Consider the following 20,002-nt stretch of genomic DNA (forward strand, 5'->3'; position numbering starts at 1 on the left):
ATTTAGTAACAGGAATGAACATTGGGTAACAGGAACGCATGGCAATATGTGAATATGTACATCTAAGAGTGTGTGCTTTTGTGTGGCTGGGCATGCATGTTCTTCACAGGGAAGGGAGTGGAGAGAACAAGGGAAAGATAGAGGGGAAGGAAGGGAGAATAAAAAGAGGAAAAGGGTTTACAGATAGAGAACCTAACCTGATAGAGAACCTAACCTAACCTGTAGTTCTTTAATTTGTCTGTTTTTTTTTATTGTTTTCTGGCTTCTCCTCTGCCGTTTATGATGTTGCCTAAAACAGACATGTGCATCACAATAAATGACACATAATAGTGCAATAGGTATTACAATGTACCGTTACGTTAACTTCTCTGACTTGATGAGTAGAATTTGGTTACTTTCGTACTGTAATGCAGTCATGTACTTTTTTAGATACTCTCTGTACACTGTACTATTTAGTTATTACACAGCACTTTATTATATTGTAATAAACACACACATATGCCCTATTGCCCCCCTTTGTACACCTCTGACACCTGATCCAATTCATAAACTTAAACTAGACCTGGAAGTGCTTGACTGTGGATCTATAGCTTGCATTGGTGATAGCTCAGGGCTGTGTGGAGGGGTGATGAGACGTTGCAGAACATCTTTCCTGTCCTTGATCCTATGGTAAGTCTCCCTCCATTTTCTGCGACGTCTGCGCTTTTCTCTCTCGCTGAGGTTTTCTTCCTGCCTGACTCTAGGTCGTTCCTGTATTTTTCACGTCCTTTTCTAAATATTTCTCTCTCCTTTCTGGGTCAGCATTGGGTTGAGCACGATACCGCCGCTGCTTTTCTGCAGCACTCAGTAGTGGATTGGTTCCCTGAAAGTAAGTAAGGTATTCACACATAAAACTGAACCTAAATTTCAACAACTTTAGTCATTTCAAATGAAATCAGGTTAATAGTGTTATATTGACGAATATTCAGTCAAACAAATCAGTAAAGTAGAGGACCTTACTCACTCCTGTTAATGTTACTTAGTCCTGTTACTTTTTATATGAGTAACAGGACTGAGTTTTTAGCACAGAATTAGCAAATACATGAAAATTAGTCACATGGCATCTATGCTAATAGCATGAGGAAACTGAGCACATTCTACTCATTTACCAAAAATGTGTATTATTAAAAGTAACAAGTAGCTTCAAGAAATAATTTGAGTAACAGGACAGTACGTTGAGATTGACCCACTAAGTCTTAGTTACAATATTATTAAATGTACAGAAAAGAAAATGACAGAACTTACTTTTGGTCTTCCCGTGGTCTTCAGGAGATCTGGATGATGTGCCTTCCTACTGAACATGTGGAATGCTCCAAATTTTTCAGAGAGGGAAATGTGTTAGGGTAACAGGACTGAGTGGAAACCTGGGGACATGACTAAAATGTGTATTTTAACAATAATATCATGGACTTATTATAAAAGAAAGTATTTGAAAGCTGAGATAGATGAGAGATGGATTCATACAACAATGTAGAAGATTTCTGAAAGATTTCAATCATTATATTCCATGGTAAAGTGTAGTGTTAGAGAGCGGGGACAAGTAACAAATGCTATTTTTTCAGTGTTCTAGATCATGTTTATCAGTGTTTTAAATTATATATTCTACATCTGCAATGAGATCAATTTGCAGAACACTATGCTTAATTATAAAATGTATTTTACAGTTAATTTTCATGCATATTTATACATATAATGTCCTGGGGAAAACAATGGCACCCATTCGGCAGAATGGCTCATATAAACTAAACTCTGTTAGGAAGGCAATACAGCAAGAAATAACACACATAAGATAAACGCATGAGATGCCTTGGTAATTATTAATCTTATTTTAGAAGCTGCAAGGTTTCCCTTAGCAGCAGAACTGACAAAGCTGTATTGGTTCTGGAATGTGTTATAAAGTGAACGCAACCTATGTGTATTTACAGTGTATATGGATCACCATCAAGCGATCAGCCCCAAGCTGGTATTGATTTACCAGGTTACAAACACGTTCCTACTCTATATTTGTCAAGTTGACAGATTCTGTAAATGAAAAAGAGAGAGCGAGTGAGAGAGATACGGAGAAAAGGAGAATGTGTAACAGAGAGAGTAAAGTGAGAGCCAAGGTTTCCTGTCATGCAGGAGGTTGTTCCAGCTGAGTTGTGCAAAGCTCTGTCACTGAGGGAGGCCTGCTACCTGGGAGGTCTGAAGAACCACTCATATAACCCAGACAACAGATCATTTACAGAGCACAGAAGCAGAAGGAGAGTTAATGGATGGAAGCAAAAAAAAGAGTAAGATTGTAAGAGCTGAGCATTGTGGGAAAGTAAGTCCATGAAATGTTCTGTGTGTTCCATTGCTTAGACATGTCTCAGCTGTCATTCATCAGCTCAGCTATTTTTTATGATAAATGATTCTAGGTATGTTTATCTGTATACGGACCTTTAGGTGCAGTATGTGTGATTATTCAGTCAGCTATCTTTTATAAGACCATATTTAAGGCTACACTTTGTAAGAGCCCTGGTTTTTACCTCTCATTTGTCCCAAAGCTGACAGATATTATTCAAATATTGACCATAGTATTCAATAAGTAGTTAGGATTATCCAGTAATTACTAGACAGAGTAACTGGAACAGTGTACAGTTTTGTGGCTATTGAATATAAGCCTGGAGAAAAAGCCCAAAGCCCTACAGTGCATATCTGTTACATTACACTAAGATGTACAGTGTGGGTATTTTCTCCCCCATCAACATCCAGGGTCCTGACACCAGTGAAAAGATTTAATAGTGGTGCAATCACTCATCTGGTCCCATACATGGTCGGTTGCTGGGATTATTAGAGGTTATTTCTGCAAAACGGATTAGCAAAAAAATAGTAGCTTAAAGCCGTTATTACCGGAGTCAGATTTACTAAGCCTAAAATGGCTCCTGTGTCCCAGGTATCTTCAGTCCATCTGTTTTCTGCCTGAGATCTCGTTTCTCTGGACGATTTAAATTCAGATGTGTTCGCTTTTCTGAAAGGACCGATGGTTTTTCGCTTTACCGTGAGTTTAAACTGGTTAAAATCAAACTGGAAGTGGTGAAGAAATAACACATAGTTTCATGATAAAATCTCAGACGCTGTGGATAAGCAGTAAATTTGTGCGTCTGCTCCGTGTGTATTGAGGCCAGTGCAGTAGATGCTGTCTCCACTGCCGGCTATGAGAAGTCGCTGCTTTTCCACTCCAATTTTTAAAACTTTAATAAGCTGCAAATTAAGATGTAGGTTAGATTAACATGTCAGATCTGATTAGCAGATGAAGATGACTCAGAGGATGAAATGTCTTTTAAAAGGGGGGGGGGGTCGACATGAGAGAACCTGAGTGGTTTTATTTCTTGCAATTCTACACAAATGAATTTCCTATAATGTGAAATAGAAAAAAAAGATAGAATTAATGAGGAGATTTGTTACACGTTTCTTTCAGTGTTAACAAAGATAGTTTGAGTTAGGATTTCGAAACGTCTGTAAATCAACAGGACTCACTGTGTTCCCCAGCTGAGATTAGATCTGAGTAAATGCCATGGTTTAGCTGACATGAGTTATTTCTGAGACGTACAAAACACACTCCATTAAAACCCACTAAATTTCAAATGGCATGAATCCACTAAGAAATGAGAAAAGAGTAGTTACGTAAGCTCAGATATATAAGTGAAACAAAAAAAATTCAATGTTGAAATGGACCGAAAGCATTATATAGCGTATTTTATCAACATTTCTCATCCTTGAACAATCTAAAGGGAAGAAAATAGGCCAGAAATGGGGTGTTGCTCTGCCTCACATGCTCTTCTTTCAGGAGAGACAGACTAAAACAAGCATGTAAGAAAGGAATGATTTTAGGACCACCAAAGACGATTTATTCACCTCATTTTTGACATTTTTTTAAAAGCATAATTTCCCATGAGTACAACAGAACGTTTCGTACTCCCTTTTTTTCAGCCTCCCTCTCTCTCTCTCTCTCTCTCTGCATTTCTCTTGTCTTGCTGTCCTTGCTGGTTGTAATTACCAGTCAATTACTCATCCTTAACCACTTCGTTAAGTTATTATAGCATGCTATGACTTGCAGGGCTTTGTATGTGTTCTGGAGTAAAGAGCAGTCTTTCTTTCGCTGTGAGCTGTCTGTTATTCAGGACATTAGCGTCCATGTACAGCCCACTGATTTACTGTGTGTGTATGTGTGCGTGAGTGTGCACTCAGATAAGCATCAGCTCCCTGTCTCTTAACCTGATTTATTTTTTGGCCTACATGGTTGCGGCACTAGTCTGTCTGTCCAGACTGTCTGAAAGCCGATGAGTCTGTTGCTGTCTAGGAGCAGCACCTTCATTGCAGCAACTTTTTCCTAAGCCTCCATGCTCCTAATTGTGTCTCTTATAGCCTCCTTCTCATTAAAAGCATCTTCTCTCTCTTATTGCACACTGTTGTGGTATTTGGCATCTTGCTGTCCACCCTGAAATCTCATTTTCATCCTCTGACATATAATCCAGTGTCTGTCTGCTCAGATTTTAACCTCACCACCCAGGTAGTACTACACACACACACTAACACACACACACACAGAATAACAGAGCGCACAGACAGACACACCTTCATTCAAAAATACTGTGCTATACACAAAAGCCCTGAGATGAAATTCTCCCACCTTCTCCCCAATGTTCCTAGTCTCCATACAACTCAGGATAAATCAGTGAAGATCCTTTACTAAATGTAATACATGGCAGGCTGGTTCTACAAAAGTGCTTTTTGGAAATCAACACCTGAGAGCAACAGGATTTAATTAGGTAAATATTTACCGCTTCCTTCACTTATTCATTTCGGTCTAATTCAATTCATTGTGCGTAGAGCTTTTAACAAAAGAACGTGTCAAAAAGCACCTTTACAGAAATCCGGCGCTATAGATTTAAATCCCTTATGAGTAAGCCAGAGGTGACAGCGGCAAGGAAAATCTCCCTGAGGTGATGAGGGAAAGATTTTTTCGAAAACTCTAAAGGGAACACATCCGCTTCTGGGTGACACCGGATAGTAGGATTATAAATCATTACCGAATACAACTGTAATGACGGTACTGTAAAGGCAAGACGGTACGTACAAGTATTTTAAACATGCATAATTTGAATAAGAGTCCTGGGATGAGCACAGAACAGTCTTTGTGCTCATCATGGAAAAGGAGTTTGTAGATTTAATAGAATTAAGCCTTATTAAATAAGTACATAAGGACTTTCAGACATGTAACATGTAAAAGGAAAAATAAGCTTTATAGAAGTATTTCCTAAATATTATTATAGTTTTACTTTCGTCTGGTCATTCCTAATGCGATTACGAGTTCTGCTTGGGTATTACATCGAAAAGGGAAGCACCACTAATAGACGATTGCGAATCGCACGATTTCCGTCTCCGTTCAAGGGTCAGGAATTGTTTTCTCTGGCACCAGAAGATTCCACCAGGTGGACAGGCAAGGATGAGGAGCGAAGGTCACAGTCTCTCATGCATACAGAGATAATGGCTCACCTGCTAGCCCTGGCTTGTGTCCCCGTCTCTCAGAGACATGGGTGTGCCAGCAGAGACATACCACTCATACCACAGGAGCAGTAAACACAGTTTAGAAAGGATTAAGAGGGGACAGAAGCCAAGATCTGTTGAGTGATACTCTGGCAGTTAACACACTGAGGATTGTGAATGAAGGCATAATGGTTTCACTTGTTTACCACAGGAGCTTTATCCATCGGGACTTGGGAGTCAAGAGATGTTAAATCTTCCACACCTCCTCTACTTGACGTGATTATTTTTGCATTTATTTATTATTTCATTTCTTCTCATCTTCCTCTTTGTCCTTGTCAAGCTATTAGAGTGACATTAATTAATTTAACCCATTATGTGCCTCGAAACGTCTTTGAGGATATAAAAGGAATAACACACAGGGACACACACACACCCTGAATTTCCTAAGAAGAGCTTAGCGTTATTCCTCAAATACCACATAGATTTCTCACTGAAAAGTTAGTTCCTGTTATTATTTACATCACAGCAGCTATAAACACTGGTTTCCTCACCAACCTGAGACAAAAAAAGGATAAAGGAAAAAATGCAGTTTGTCAGTTGAGCAAAAAAATATTTCAACATGCAAATTCTTCTGTCCTGAGACTTTCTCTTAGAGGAAATCTAAATAAGGAGAAACACACGTCTGACCATACTCATGCTGTTATATGAAATCTAAGGTGTTGTATTATCTGAGAATTCTTCCATAAATGGTAAATATCTACCACATCTTTAAGGCATGACTAGACTTTCAGCATGTGAAATTTCGTCAGAGACCACCGCGAATATGGGCAGCAACTGGATTTGACATCATGCGCCAAGGCTGTCGTTGTTAGCAACGAGCTAGCCAGCTGACTTCCTCAAGTGCTTCCTCATTGTTAGAGATGTAACCAACTAACATGTCTGTGTTAATGGACCTAAAGTAAACAATACCATAAACTCGTGTCGTGACACCGCAAACCAGACAGATTACCCCTCTGATGTTGTTTTTTATTTACTTTCAAAGTGTTTCCTCCACCTAGGCTTGTCTTCTCCTGGTCACACATCTTCGCTTAATATGAATTCGCAGGTCAACTTTAGAACTTGAGCTTGTGTTTCTGCTCTCCAGCATCCGCATGTGTTTGAATGGAAATCACTAGAACGAAAAGTTTAATGTGAGCTCGGCTTAACAGAAAGCGTCACCGTATTATTATTGTGGAGCATCTTACCATATAAGATGACCCCAGTATTTTATAAAAGATTATAGAAAACTACAGAAACCGCTTTAAGAGTAGCCTGTCTGATCATGTGACCTACAGCCAGAGCTACTGTTAGAGCCGTGCATCAGTCTGCACACCTTCTGATTGGAGAAATCAACCTCTCTGTGGTATAACACTGCACATCTAACTGCTCCACTGGTCCTGTTACTGCGCTGTTGCAGTGCCACATAAGGGTCTGGAAAATGAGAACCTAACAATAACCCTTCCTGTCCGTTTTGACATCAGAGTTTGACTGTGAGGTGTGCGTGCAAGGACCAGAATGCCTCAGTTCATTAAACCTGAACACAGAGCTAGTTAAACGCAGCAGCGGACGAGCCAGGCTCACTCTCAGCAGGGTACGGGTGCAATGAATGAGCCCTTTCTCTGGTCCAAATGAGGAATGAATCCTTTCACCATAACGATTTTTTTTTAGAGACATGCGATACAAATGTAAGGTTTTAAGGAAATATGTGCTAAATGTCACATGACTCATGATGAGCAGAGTGAAAGATTCCCTTATGATGAAATGTTGAAAGATTTTGGGGTCTGGAAAGCTGCCAACTATAAAGAGTACCAAAAAGCCCACGGAATATTTTGTCTAATAACTCATGATTTATGATTGTCAAGTATGTGTAAGGGAATCTAGCAGAAACTGTTATACACCAGCAGTGATTTAATGTCACCTGACATGACGAGTTGAGATTAGAAAGTGAATAAATAATAGCTTTTGATCCTAGCAACAGCGTTCAGAAAAGTAGGAGCTAGAAAAGTCATCTTGAGGAGAAATTAAATATTTATATAATTTTTAAAAAATGTTTTAATATGAGTAACATGAGCTGTTTTGCTGCCTCACAACTCCATGGTCTCTGGTACAATCCTAACTCAGGTTACTGTCTGTATATATTTTGTCTGTATATATTTTGTCTGTATATATTTTCCACACGTTCACTTGATTTGATTTTTAGATCCTTCAGTTTCTTTAACATTCTTAATTTGCTGCTTAGGTTGAACAAGAATGCAAATGATGTCCTGCAATGGATTAGCCTCCCATCAAGGAGGCATAGATCTTGGAATATATATATATATATATATATATATATATATATATATATATATATATATATATATATATATATATATAGATAGATAGATAGATAGATAGATAGATAGATAGATAGATAGATAGATAGATAGATAGATAGATAGATAGATAGATAGATAGATAGATAGATAGACAGATAGACATTTAGCATCTACCAAAAGTGCAAATTATAGAAACTGTAGCAATTGTGCAAAAGAACAAGTGCAGATATATATATATATATATAGACTCTACTAGATCCCTGAAGGTGTCCTGTGGTATCTGGCACCAAGAAAACCTGTAAGTTGTGATGTTTATTTATAGGATACTTTTGATAGATACTGTCCACTACAGACCAGGAACACTCTCTCTCTCTCTCTCTCTCTCTCTCTCTCTCTCTCTCTCTCTATATATATATATATATATATATATAGAGAGAGAGAGATATATATATATATATATATATATATATATAGAGAGAGAGAGAGAGAGAGAGAGAGAGAGAGAAGCTAGGGTAAGCTAGGAATTTACAATTATGTACATTTATAATTATATTATTATGCAGAGAGGATGTAGCAGAATGTACAGGGTGGGGCAACTGCAAGGTGATTACAGGCAGTGAAGTATTACTGAGACATAAATGTCCTAGTGGTGTAGTCTACAGTTAAGTAGATTTATGGCTGTAGGGAAAAAAACTGGCCATTTTTTTGATGCACATGGTCCTGTATCTATTACTGATAGAAGAAAGTACCGGATAGACACCAGATCCAGATCCACCACAACCATTAGCAGGTTAAACAAAAAAATTGGATGAATTTATTGTATAATCCTCTGCAGTTACTTTCTTTTCTTTTTTTAGGTGACAAGAACGTACACCTGGAACTTGGCCAAACGGCCCTCACCACACCTTGTAACGGCAGAATGAGCTTTTATTCTCTTGGCTCAGAGGGATCAGGAGTAGCGTGCTTGAGAGTCTCAACTTCAAGCGGAGAAATGTGCCAAGTGGACAACACTGGTGTGTGTGTGTGTGTGTGTGTGTATGTGTGTGTGTGTAAAAGCTATTGGTATTCTCATTGGTATGCCATGCACTCTTAAGTCCTCATTTTTCTACCAACAAGTGTTTTACAGCCAACAAAACTATTTTACTGGAGCAAGAAAGCAGAAAAGCATGTGATTTCTTTTTTTTTTTTTCATTTTACTTAAAAGAAGGTTGACCGGTGTAACAGCAAGTGGACAGAAAGAATTCATTAAGTTGACACTTTAGTAGGGTTGCAGTAATCCAGGATAAAAGGGAGGGAAGGAAATATCAGATCAGATCTCCTCTGTCTGTCTAGTTGGAACTGGTCGAGAGAGAAAACAACAAGAAGAATATCAAGAAGTACACAAGTTCACTTTCTCAGATTAGTTTTTCCACTAATAAAGACAAAATTGAAGAATCTTTACTCTTTTTTTCTTTAGCTATTATCCCAAAGGGCATCTCTTAAACACTATGTTACTTATTTTAGACTGCATCGACAGTGTGTGTGTGTGTGTGTGTGTGTGTGTGTGTGTGAGAGAGAGAGAGAGACTGAATATTTCTGAGCTGATTTCACTCCTCAGGGAAAGGAATAATGTTACATTTAAACAAGAACAGATCTCACACAGGATATGTGGTTAGCTGCAACCTAAGTCACATAAACAAATCAACACACAAGCAAGTCCAAAACTTCATGTCGTCATGTTTCATGGAATTACATAACTACTGATTCACTTAAACACCACCACAACACCCTGTTTCCACATGCATGCAAAAATAGTTTGGGGCAGTTTTAATTTTATAGCTTGTCACTTACAGGAAAATAATTATGTTTTTTGCTGTGTTGTCCTGTAGGAGTCTTGGGTTTCTCCAATTAAAGCCTCTCTAGAACATATATAGTGTGTCCCACACCTAGGTTCGGGTCTTGCTCTACAGTAGCAGCTTGTTAACAAACATGTTTTGTCAGTGATTTAAGGAAAACATTAGTTGGAGTTGATTTTTTCAAAGATAGTGGAATTTCTGTAAAGACATGTTTTACCAAGTTGGGGCTATTCAGTGCTGGATTGTGCTGCTCCATCAGACTGAAGAATGCTGCGTTCACACATCTCAGCGACAAAGCAAACGGAGACCAGTTTATTTTCAGTGAGAGCTGGCAGTAACTGTTGGTGACTAGGTGTCCAGTCAGAGAAGTTAATACAAATAAGGAGTGACCAATAGGAGTGAAGACATTAGAGTGCTTGTGATCCGTGACAAAGAACACACACTGCTTCTCCTTCACCTCGTATGATATGATGCAGCTACACACTGATGAATTCTTTTTTTTTTTACACAAACACCAAATTTCCCTCCAAATTGTTTCATTTTAGCTTCAAGAAAACTAATTCGTAATGCTAGCTGCTTCACCCACTGCTAAACGTTATTACTACGGCAACCAGTAACGCCTACTAATGAACTCATAATACAGAAATTTTCGATTTGTGAACGTAGCTTAAGTGTAAAATCTAAAATTGATTAGAAGTCTATCATTGGAAGTGTCAGAAGATGACCAAATAGCTCGCTGTCACTACAGTTGATGGTTCACTGATGGTTAAAACTCACTTCTAACATGTCTATCACCCAGGATATCGTATACAAGCGTGAAAGAAGATGAGAAGACTTCGCTGTTCTCCAGATTTGCTTTGGTGTATCTTGAATGCCAGGATATAAATATTTGCAAATGTACGTGTCATTAACAAACAATCAACACATTACACTTAATTAACACACGAATGCAAAACATAAACACAACAGAGTGCTAACAACACATTTTATCCATTCATTTGTCACTTGTTCACAACAAGGGGTGATTTAGAGAAGCCAGTCCAACTAAAAGGAGGTGAGAGGAAACCGGAGGAAGCCTACACGGACACGAGGGAAAACATGCGGAACTCAGTAACCGGAGCTCAGGAGCGAATCAGGGACCCTGGAGATGTGAGGCAGCAACACTACCTGCTGCACCGCCGTGTCATGTACGTAATAGTATACTGAGCTACACATTACAATGCTGTTCACAGCTTTGATAAATCATTCCCCTAAAAGGTTCAGGAACTCTAGGGAGGTAGAGCCCTAGCTCAAATAGACAAGGTTGTTCGGGAGGAACGAGGTTATGGGTCAAAAGGAAACCAGAGGTATGCATTTCTGGGTTAATTGCTTTGCTTCATGCAGAAATATTTACCCTTGTTCAGTCTCACGGCCCTGTCTGCCCTTTGGCCTTAGTCTGTTGCCTAATGATGAGATGTGCTCTTAGGTGTTTAGATGTTTATTTGCAGACATTTGCTTGTTGGAAAGTGTTTCATTTGTGTCATTCTTAGTTTGACTGAATGCTTAGTGACTAGCGTTTGTAACATTCCTCGTTCTTCTGTTTCAAAATGACATCGCACTTGATTCTTGCCAATATTTTAAAAACTTGCAGAACTTATTGTATATCTGATAATTTAAGAACTTTATGTGTGTATTGTATCACACCTCATCTGTAAAGCACTGCATAAAAGTGTGTGTCAGCTAATTAAATACAATATTAATTATACTACTTCAGCCTCCTGGAGGTCCAGCGGCAGGATCACGCATTTTCACTGCCGCGGCCCAGGTTTGATTCCCGGGCAGGGCGCTAAACCCAGCCACTGAAGTGTTAACCAACACGCTCCCAAGCCCGGATTAAATGGGAGGGTTGCATCAGGAAGGGCATCCGATGTGAAACCTCTGCCAAACTGAAACATGCGGACCAAATGATCTGCTGTGGCGACCCCAAATTGGGAAACAACAACTATACTACTCTGAAGCGGATCGGTACTCACCTACTCAGACTGGAATTGTTAAGATGAAGTTAACAGCCCTGTTGTATTATCTAGCACATTACAGTAATGCATAAAGAGACTACTGTTTAGTGTGCACTTTTTGTTTTGCCAATTTAGTTTTTTGTCTAATCTTGTCATGAGTCTGGTGAAATTTTAGTTGAGCTTCAGGTTTGAACCATCATGGGTGGTCTACTTCTTTACTTAATGAGCTATTTGTGCTATGTCTGTATGTGTGTGTGTGTGTGGGCATTACTGTGTCTTTCTTTCAACACTGTTCATCACTTTCTAATATGGGCACATTAGGTGACAGCAGCTTCCCTGTTACCTGTCAGTCAAAATTGAAACATTATCTTTCCAGAGAGTTTTTTTGTTCAGAAAAATATCATAGGCTTCCTTTTGGTTACTGAGGTTGAGGTTTGTTAATTAGCTGCAAGAAGGATCAGCCTAACACAAGGCTCGAAAAGTAAGTGTGTGTGTGTGTGTGTTATTGTAAAGGTACTAGACCTCAACCTAATGGTCAATATGTGCAAAAAGCAAATATTTTGCTTTGCTATTCACGGCCTCAGGCACTGGCTTAGCAAAATGGGAGAGTAAAAATAACATGGAACGGAAATCTGCAATCCAATGCCTTTCACCCTATTAGCTAAACCCGTTCTGCGATCTAGACGTGATGGTTGAAACAGCTGTGAACGAGTAAATAAAACATGGAAAAGTCTTCCTCTGTCTGTCCTGGAGGGATTTTGAATGCCAAGTGCAGGACTTGTGGATTTCAGTCAATTCTCATATAACTGCTATGACCTTTCCTTATAGAAGCTGTGCAACATCTTCTCATATTCCCATAGAGCTACCAGGCCGTTCAACCCTGTGCTCCACTGACACATCCACAGTGACATTTATTGACAAGCAGAATCAGAAATGTTACAGGAAATTAGAAGTGTTTTGCTGATTAAAAATGTTTATTCTGACATCTTATCAGTTGAGCTTATTTTCTTTCTCTTTCTCTTGGGAAATCAAAGCATTTGAGTGACCCACTCAGTGTCCACCCAGGAATGTCTGGAATTTATTTTCTCTCTCTGATCACTGCAGGGCTGCATGAGGGCTTGGGAATTGTGGGTCAACTCCCATACATCCTGCACTATCTTTGGACAACTTGGAAATTCAGCTTTTGCTTTTGAACATGTCCTTAAGACCTGTGTGGAATGCAAAGGTTCTTATCCTATTCCAGCTCCGGTGCCCATATTAGGCACATGAACAATATATGACTGTTAGTGCCACTGATCTCAGGGACCAGGAATGTTGGCTTTTGTTATTTTTGGCTGTCTTGAGCTTGAGCACACATTAGCAATATACATCAGCATGCAGGTCTTAAATGTGAAATAAAGACTAATAAAATAAAAGAGAGGAAGACATGGAGAGGGCTGGAAAGTCCAGAAGAAGAGGAAGGGTCAGGAAGTTTTACCTACTTGGGTGTTTATTTTCAGCTGCTTGACTCACTTTAGTATCACAAGAGTGTGAAGAAGACAACCTTTAAGGATGTACTACACTTTCTTTTTTGAAGACCACTTAGAGTGTTTTAAAGTTAAATCTAGCACTCTGAACACAACTTAACTTGTACCTCTGGGGGAATCTAAAGAGTTCCAATTTTGTTCACTAGGAACCTTTAACCTTGTGTTATTTTTTTTTTCCAGGAGTGCATTAGTGAGCCACTAGAGAAAACGTCTCCTCCAATTTTCATTACTATAATAATTAAAGGTCATAAGGTGGCATGATGGAGCAGCAGGTAGCACCGATACCTCACAGTTCCTCGCATGCTCTGGTTTCTTCCCACCTTTCAGCTAGGAGCTGTATTGACTAAGAGACATTGCCCTTGGTATGAATGTGTGTATTCCTGTCTTGTGCCCAGTGTGACCAGGATAAGATCCATCATGACTTTGTCCGGGATGAAGCACCTACTGAAAGGGGTTGGGTCATTGAGACAGATTTGACAGGTAGATGGGAAACTACTTAGGAACTTACTTACTTAGTAGGAACTACTTGAATATTACTGCAATTGTACTGACTTGCTTCATACAAACATTAGATTCATTTTGAACAGGGCGGAAGTGGACATCATAAACAATCTTACATGAACTGATCCATAGATCTTTTTACCAAAGGAATTCTCCATAGTGGTGGTTAACTGTTTAAATGAATGCTGAAACTTCTAGGTTCAAAAGTTTTATTGTAGTAGTTATATATATGCCAAAAAGCTTTATTTGTGCTGTCAGTGTTATCTCTTTACCAATGTTATTGTGGAGAGGTGTGAAGTCTTTCCCATCACCCTGCTCACCAGCACCTAAACAATTCTCTACATACAGAAACCCAGCTGTGTCCTAGCAAATCTCTTCACAGACTCATGGTGATAAAAATAACTCATTTGTTTACTGATGGAAAATGTCTGATAAGTTTTTTCTAAATCCACAAAAACATTGCATACTTTAAACATTACATACTTAGTACTTACAAAGTATACAGCTTCTAACTCACAGGTTGCTAAACAAACAAAAAAAATCCCCCAGATATGGCAAAACTGGACGTTATGTTATCCCCTCAGGACTTGTAGTACCATGTTAATTCAATGAATTACTGTAGTGAAGGAGAGTTGATCTAGTCCTAATAGCGTTAGGGAAACTGGGTTCTGGTTTGAGGGATGAGAACAGCATTTCATCGTCATGCAGCTCTTTGCCCTACTGTTTCATCAAAATGTTTGCACAGCTGTTCTGATTATCTTTTAGCTTTCTTTGATTCACTTTCTCACAGCAAAGTTCAACCCTCCTCATCTAGTTCTTTCAGTAGACTTGTAAAATGTTGAGAATATGGGGTTTGAATGTAGTTTTTAAACATTTTTTTTTTAACAACTGCCTTTAGTGAAAGACTTAGGGACCAGAAATCTGCTATTATGTGGGCATGGTGTGTGTTAGGGGTATTAGGGGTTGCATGGGTTAGGGGTTGTATAGATTAGTCAAAGAATGCGTTCTCTAGTGGCTACTTTGGGAAGTAGCAAAATAGTTAGCAAGACAGTAAGAAGCTGGTGGATAGCGATGCTAAATGCTAAATGCACTGTTAGTTTGGAAATATTTTAGAATAGATGAAACAAATAATACAGACAATTATAGAAAACATATTCTTTTTCTTTAACGGTATATTAACACAGTGATATCACAGAATGAATCTAAGGTATGCGCCCACTTGCACCCATGTTTAAAGGTGTTATATTTACTGTCTGTTTCTTTTCATAATGGAGTCCATTGTGACCAGTCAATGTGTGAAAAAGCGCTTTTAGAGCCATGGGTTGCAATTCACTATCCATTCCCAATCAGCTGGTTTAAGGTCAGATCAGTGATGCAAGCCAGCTCAAAGAGACCAATCCAGATGATCAAAAATCCATTATCAGATACTACTCAAATGGATGCTGATCATGGTGGAAAACTTTCCGTTATGCTGCTGTAGTCTTTCATCTATCATTATGCTATAAGGGACTTGCCGAGTTGCCAGAATTTGGATTTATTATTTGTGCATTTATTGCACTCATTTATTTACTTTGTGAGTATAAAGAGCATTGTTATTTGTCATTTTATGGATTATACTGTTACATGGTGTTGTATGATATAATGTTTTCACATATCAGTATTGAAAAACTACAATGCCTAGTATTCCTTGTGCAAATATCTAATTTGTTCATCGCTAAGCCCCTTCTAAATCTGCAATGCGATGTTTCAGCATGCACATATGAGTGTGATGTGGGATGTGGTAGCTTAGTGGTTAAGGTGTTGGGCTACTGCTCTGAAGGATGTGAGTTCCATTTCCAGGTCGGTCCACCAAGCTGCCACTGCTGGGCCCCGGAGAAAGGCCCTTAACCCTCAATTGCTCAGATGTATAAATGAGATAAATTGTAAGGCGCTCTGGATAAGGATGTCTGCCAAATGCCAGAAATGTAAATGATCATGTCTCCAGAAATGTAGCTGTACAGGATCCTGATGATGAACCATTTCTGTGTTAATGGGAGTGTTTTTTTATGATAACTCCATCATGTTCATGCTCACCTCATCATCAAAGCATCACTCGAGGATTTTGATGGCCGGTGTTCATCTCTTTAATACAGTCCCAGAGACTAAATACCATAGTCTGTTGAAGCTGTTCTGGTCGCTTGTAGAGGCCCAAATCCTAAAGTCACTTTAAGTCACTTTTTTTGTTGTGTTTCTATTTTTATTTGTTTAGACTGAAATAAATAATACATTACTACACTTCTACCCTTTTGTGTCTATGCTCTTAAATGCTTAAGTGATTGAAATGACTTTTTGCCTCAGTACTCACTACTCAGTACTACTAATCCTGCAATAATCACAAGGTTTATCTTATCATGGAAAACCTTCTAGAATACAAGGAATGTGCAAACCAGTTCCCTGTCGCTCTTCCCTTCTTTGTCACTCTATTCCCTGGGGTGAAAAAAACTGAAACCGAAGAAGAGTATAAGGCAATAAGGGTATATCAATGAACTCCTTGCCAAACCAAGCACTTTGCCAAAAATCTCTTTCGTCCTTTCTTTTTCATGACTGTAAACACAATACTAATGGATCTGAGAACTCAGTTGTGGTGCCTTTTTTAAATTCCTATCTTTACCCAATGAAAACATAATCACTACAGGAATGTTAAGGGGTTTTTTTCCAGAGGAAGAGACAAACCGCTGACAGAAGAATGGGAGGAAGTGGAGAAGAAATATTTGGAGTGGGCAAAGCAGCAGGGAGAGGAGGGTGACTCTCATACTACTTCTTCTGTCAAGCTGATAAAGGAGAGGTGTTAAACTCAAATATAAAATCTGGCTAATTCCATGTAACATACAGATTAGCACTGATTCCATATTGCTTTTGTAGCTTTAGCTTCTGTAGTAGTAGTTAAGTCGTTTTCATATTTTCATTTAAGCTTACATCAGTTAATCTTTCCACACACACTACTAATAGCTGACTGTAATAGGTTGAGTATGCAAAGAGGATTATGTTGAGTGAAGTGCAGATTGACTGGAGAGAGACAGCGACAGAGAGAGAGAGAGGTGATCAGTACCCTGTATGTGAAGAGAACTGTGGAGACGCTGAGTTTCTTCCCCTCTATCGTCACTCTTACTGGCCCATTCGGGCTCTTGGGTTTGGGCAGATCCGTCGGAGGGTCAGACAGTGGTCCGGTCTTACACACAACACTGAAACAGAGGGAAAGATGTAGACACATTATGAAAAAGTACTTTCTAGAAATGATCTTTTCTGTCCCATATTTGAATTACATACACTACACATTAAATATATATCTTTTTATTATTTTGTTGTTTAAATGTACATATGTTTGTTTATATTCACTTTTGGTAGGGGAAAGATTTGCCTTAAAATATCTACCCTATATTTAAAAAAATAAACCCTAAAATAAACCCTATATTTCAACCAAAGTTACAGGTTACAATTTTAAAATAAATAAATAAATAAAAATAAATAAATAAATTAATTAACTAATCAATCTTTCTTTCTTTGATCAATAAATACACTTGTTTCTTTCTTTATTTGTTTGTTTGATTATACAACGACAACGTTCAAAAGAAGGGTTTCATCTAAGTGAGGTCAAAGGTGAAGCTTCTGGGAGTCACACAACAGTCAGTTGTGGACAGAGAGGTGGCGGTAGGTAACGCAAGATGATGTCTGACCTGTGTCTTATTAGTGCGAGTCTACTTCTATTTGTCTCTTTGAGCTTTTAGTAACTCCCTTTACTGATATGAGAGAGAGAGAGATAGAGAGAGAGAGATAGCATGCTCTCACGAGACACACACGTGCGAAAGCCGTTTTCTGTTGTCCTGGTCTTGTCATAGCCTTTTTCTATGAAAAGAGTGGACTGAATAAACGATAACACCTACAGCTCGGCTAAGATTCCGCCTGCCTCTCGACTCTTCCTCCATACCCTCACACACCGGTTTTCTACTCAGAGTAAAGTAGTTTTATTCAAATGCTAATGTTCTAGATTGGTGTTAAAAGTGTTTCTAGTAGATACACAGCATAACTGTGGAGTCACATTCTAGATAGTAAGGCTACTCGTTGGCTAATTAACAACTGGCAGCCAAAGTCAGCTCCTTAACAGGAGTTTCCCCATTTCTGTAGAACATGAAGAACTTCAGACATCTTTACTTACTTCCTTACTTCATGGATGTGAGTGTAACAGATGGCATGGCTAAATGCTGAGTTTTTTCTCTCTGAAAGCGTCTGCTTTGCCCTGGGAATCTTGGATGCTTCATTTACCTAAAAATGAATGATACTGGGAGTTCTGCAGGCTTAGTGTTTGCCCTGCACCTCTGGGGTTAAGGGTTGATTCCTGGCCTGTGTGTGTGGAGTTTGCATGTTCTTCCTGCACTTCGGGAGGTACTCTGGTTTCTTCCCCAGTCCAAATACATGGACTTTTGCTAAATTGTCCAGTGTGTGTGTATGATTGTGTCCTGCAATAGACTGGCACCCTGTTAGTCCCATTGGATAGGCTCCAGACTCTGTGTGATCCTGAATAGGATAAACGGTTCAGAAAATAAATGGATGAATGGATATATTCTGTCACTGTAACAAACATGCACATTTGTTATATACACCACTGAACAAACAAACAAGCTCTAATATGTGATGTGCAACTAATTCATATATGCAAAATTTTTATTCAAATATAAATTCACCTCCATACTCCAGGTGGGAGATGGTGATTGTATTTTATTTGCCTAATGTTGTTGAGTTTGGGTGGATCACAGAGCTGCCCACACCACAAGCACTTTTACACAAAAGGAGAGAAAAACAGCAAGAGACTTAATAAATCCCTCTCACCGTCTCAATCCCTGAGAGTTTAGTGAGGTCACTGGGGGAAAAATAGGCTGTGACATCAGTCGACTGACTGGAAGTCGTGTCAGCTCTTTTGTCTAGACTCCTTTTCTGTTTGTCTTTTCTCTCTGTGGCTTTGCTGTGATTGTTGTTCAGGGGCCACGCATTCCTGCAGGGCTAGGACGCTTCATTCCAGAGATGTTCATAATTGTACAGCCAATAGCATTCAGACTGAGTGTGTGTGTAGACTAGAAACAACAGTAATGACTACAAACTTTACTTGCGCTCTCTCTCTCTCTCTCTCTCTCTCTCTCTCTCTCTCTCTCTCTCACCCACACACATATCTGCACACATGCCTACACACATTGCACTCTTCTTTTCTGCTTAGACTGTCTTGTTTATTTTTCTGGTCTCATAAAGAATCAGCTCTGTCATCAGTCTTTCACCCAGCCAGTGCTATAAACTGAAAGTGTGCTACTTGAAGCTCTCCTCATTAAAACCCATAAAATCCCCGATGCCTGCAATGTGCACTTTCAGCTCCTCTATTTTCAGCTACTTAAAAGCACCTGTTTTTTCCCCATCTCTCTCTTAGAATCATCTTGTTTGTAATCAGTCTTTTTTTCTGGTTAGAATCAAATGGGTTTAGAGACCTGGAAAACCTCTTCAGATGGTTTCTATATACTGTACTGAAATAAGCGTCTCTATGTACATATCTCAACCAGAATAATATTTTAATCATTATGGTTATGTCCAGAGTTGTTTATTTAAGGGATCATCACTAAAGTACTGATTGGTTCAAAGTAACTACTAGTTATTGATTTCATTTGCGTTTCATTTAAGAGGGAACAAATACAATATATACATGCTGATTAACAAGAAGACCTTAAAAACCTCAGCAGAACACTGACCGTCATGTCTATTTAGCAATCACATATAAAATATAGTCAAAGTGCAAACATGAAGAGATTGCTAGAAATAATATTTACACAATAAACTAGTCCTTAAAAGTTTTTTTTTTTTACTGTCTCTGAGTTATCTCTGAATGATCTCAAATATTCTATCACTTGAGGGGGAAAAATATCACAGCATTGTGAACCACACGCTATCGATGCCGAGAGACTGGAAGGGAAATAATCACTGATGAATTCAGTCAGATTTGTTGATTGTTAAATGAGATTAGGCCAGTTGAACATTTTAAAACTGACATGCATTCTCATCTAAAGTGTGTAAGCGTCGGTATCTGATTACAAGCTCCTCTGATTAGGCTTCTGTTTATTTTGCTATGGTGTGCCACTTTCCAAAAACTTGACCAAAGTGTGAAATTCATTGTGTAAGGAAATTACGCTAGCAAAGAATTTACACATCGACTTCTTTACCTGATG

At 38.8% G+C, this 20,002-nt stretch overlaps 1 long non-coding RNA gene across 2 annotated transcripts; it reads left to right on the top strand.

Moving 5' to 3' along the window:
- Positions 1-4,661: 4,661 nt before the first annotated feature.
- LOC131369811 (uncharacterized) lies at positions 4,662-15,943 on the top strand. Of its 2 annotated transcripts, XR_009207334.1 has the most exons (5): positions 4,662-4,832; positions 8,765-8,920; positions 10,542-10,639; positions 10,762-10,929; positions 11,496-15,943. It is a non-coding gene; the product is annotated as an uncharacterized LOC131369811 (long non-coding RNA). The 2 variants fall into 2 exon arrangements; XR_009207333.1 differs by having other exon boundaries at positions 10,762-15,943.
- The last annotated feature ends 4,059 nt before the right edge of the window (positions 15,944-20,002 follow it).

Source organism: Hemibagrus wyckioides, linkage group LG19 (assembly GCF_019097595.1).
Source record: "Hemibagrus wyckioides isolate EC202008001 linkage group LG19, SWU_Hwy_1.0, whole genome shotgun sequence".
Taxonomy (NCBI): Eukaryota; Metazoa; Chordata; class Actinopteri; order Siluriformes; family Bagridae; genus Hemibagrus; species Hemibagrus wyckioides.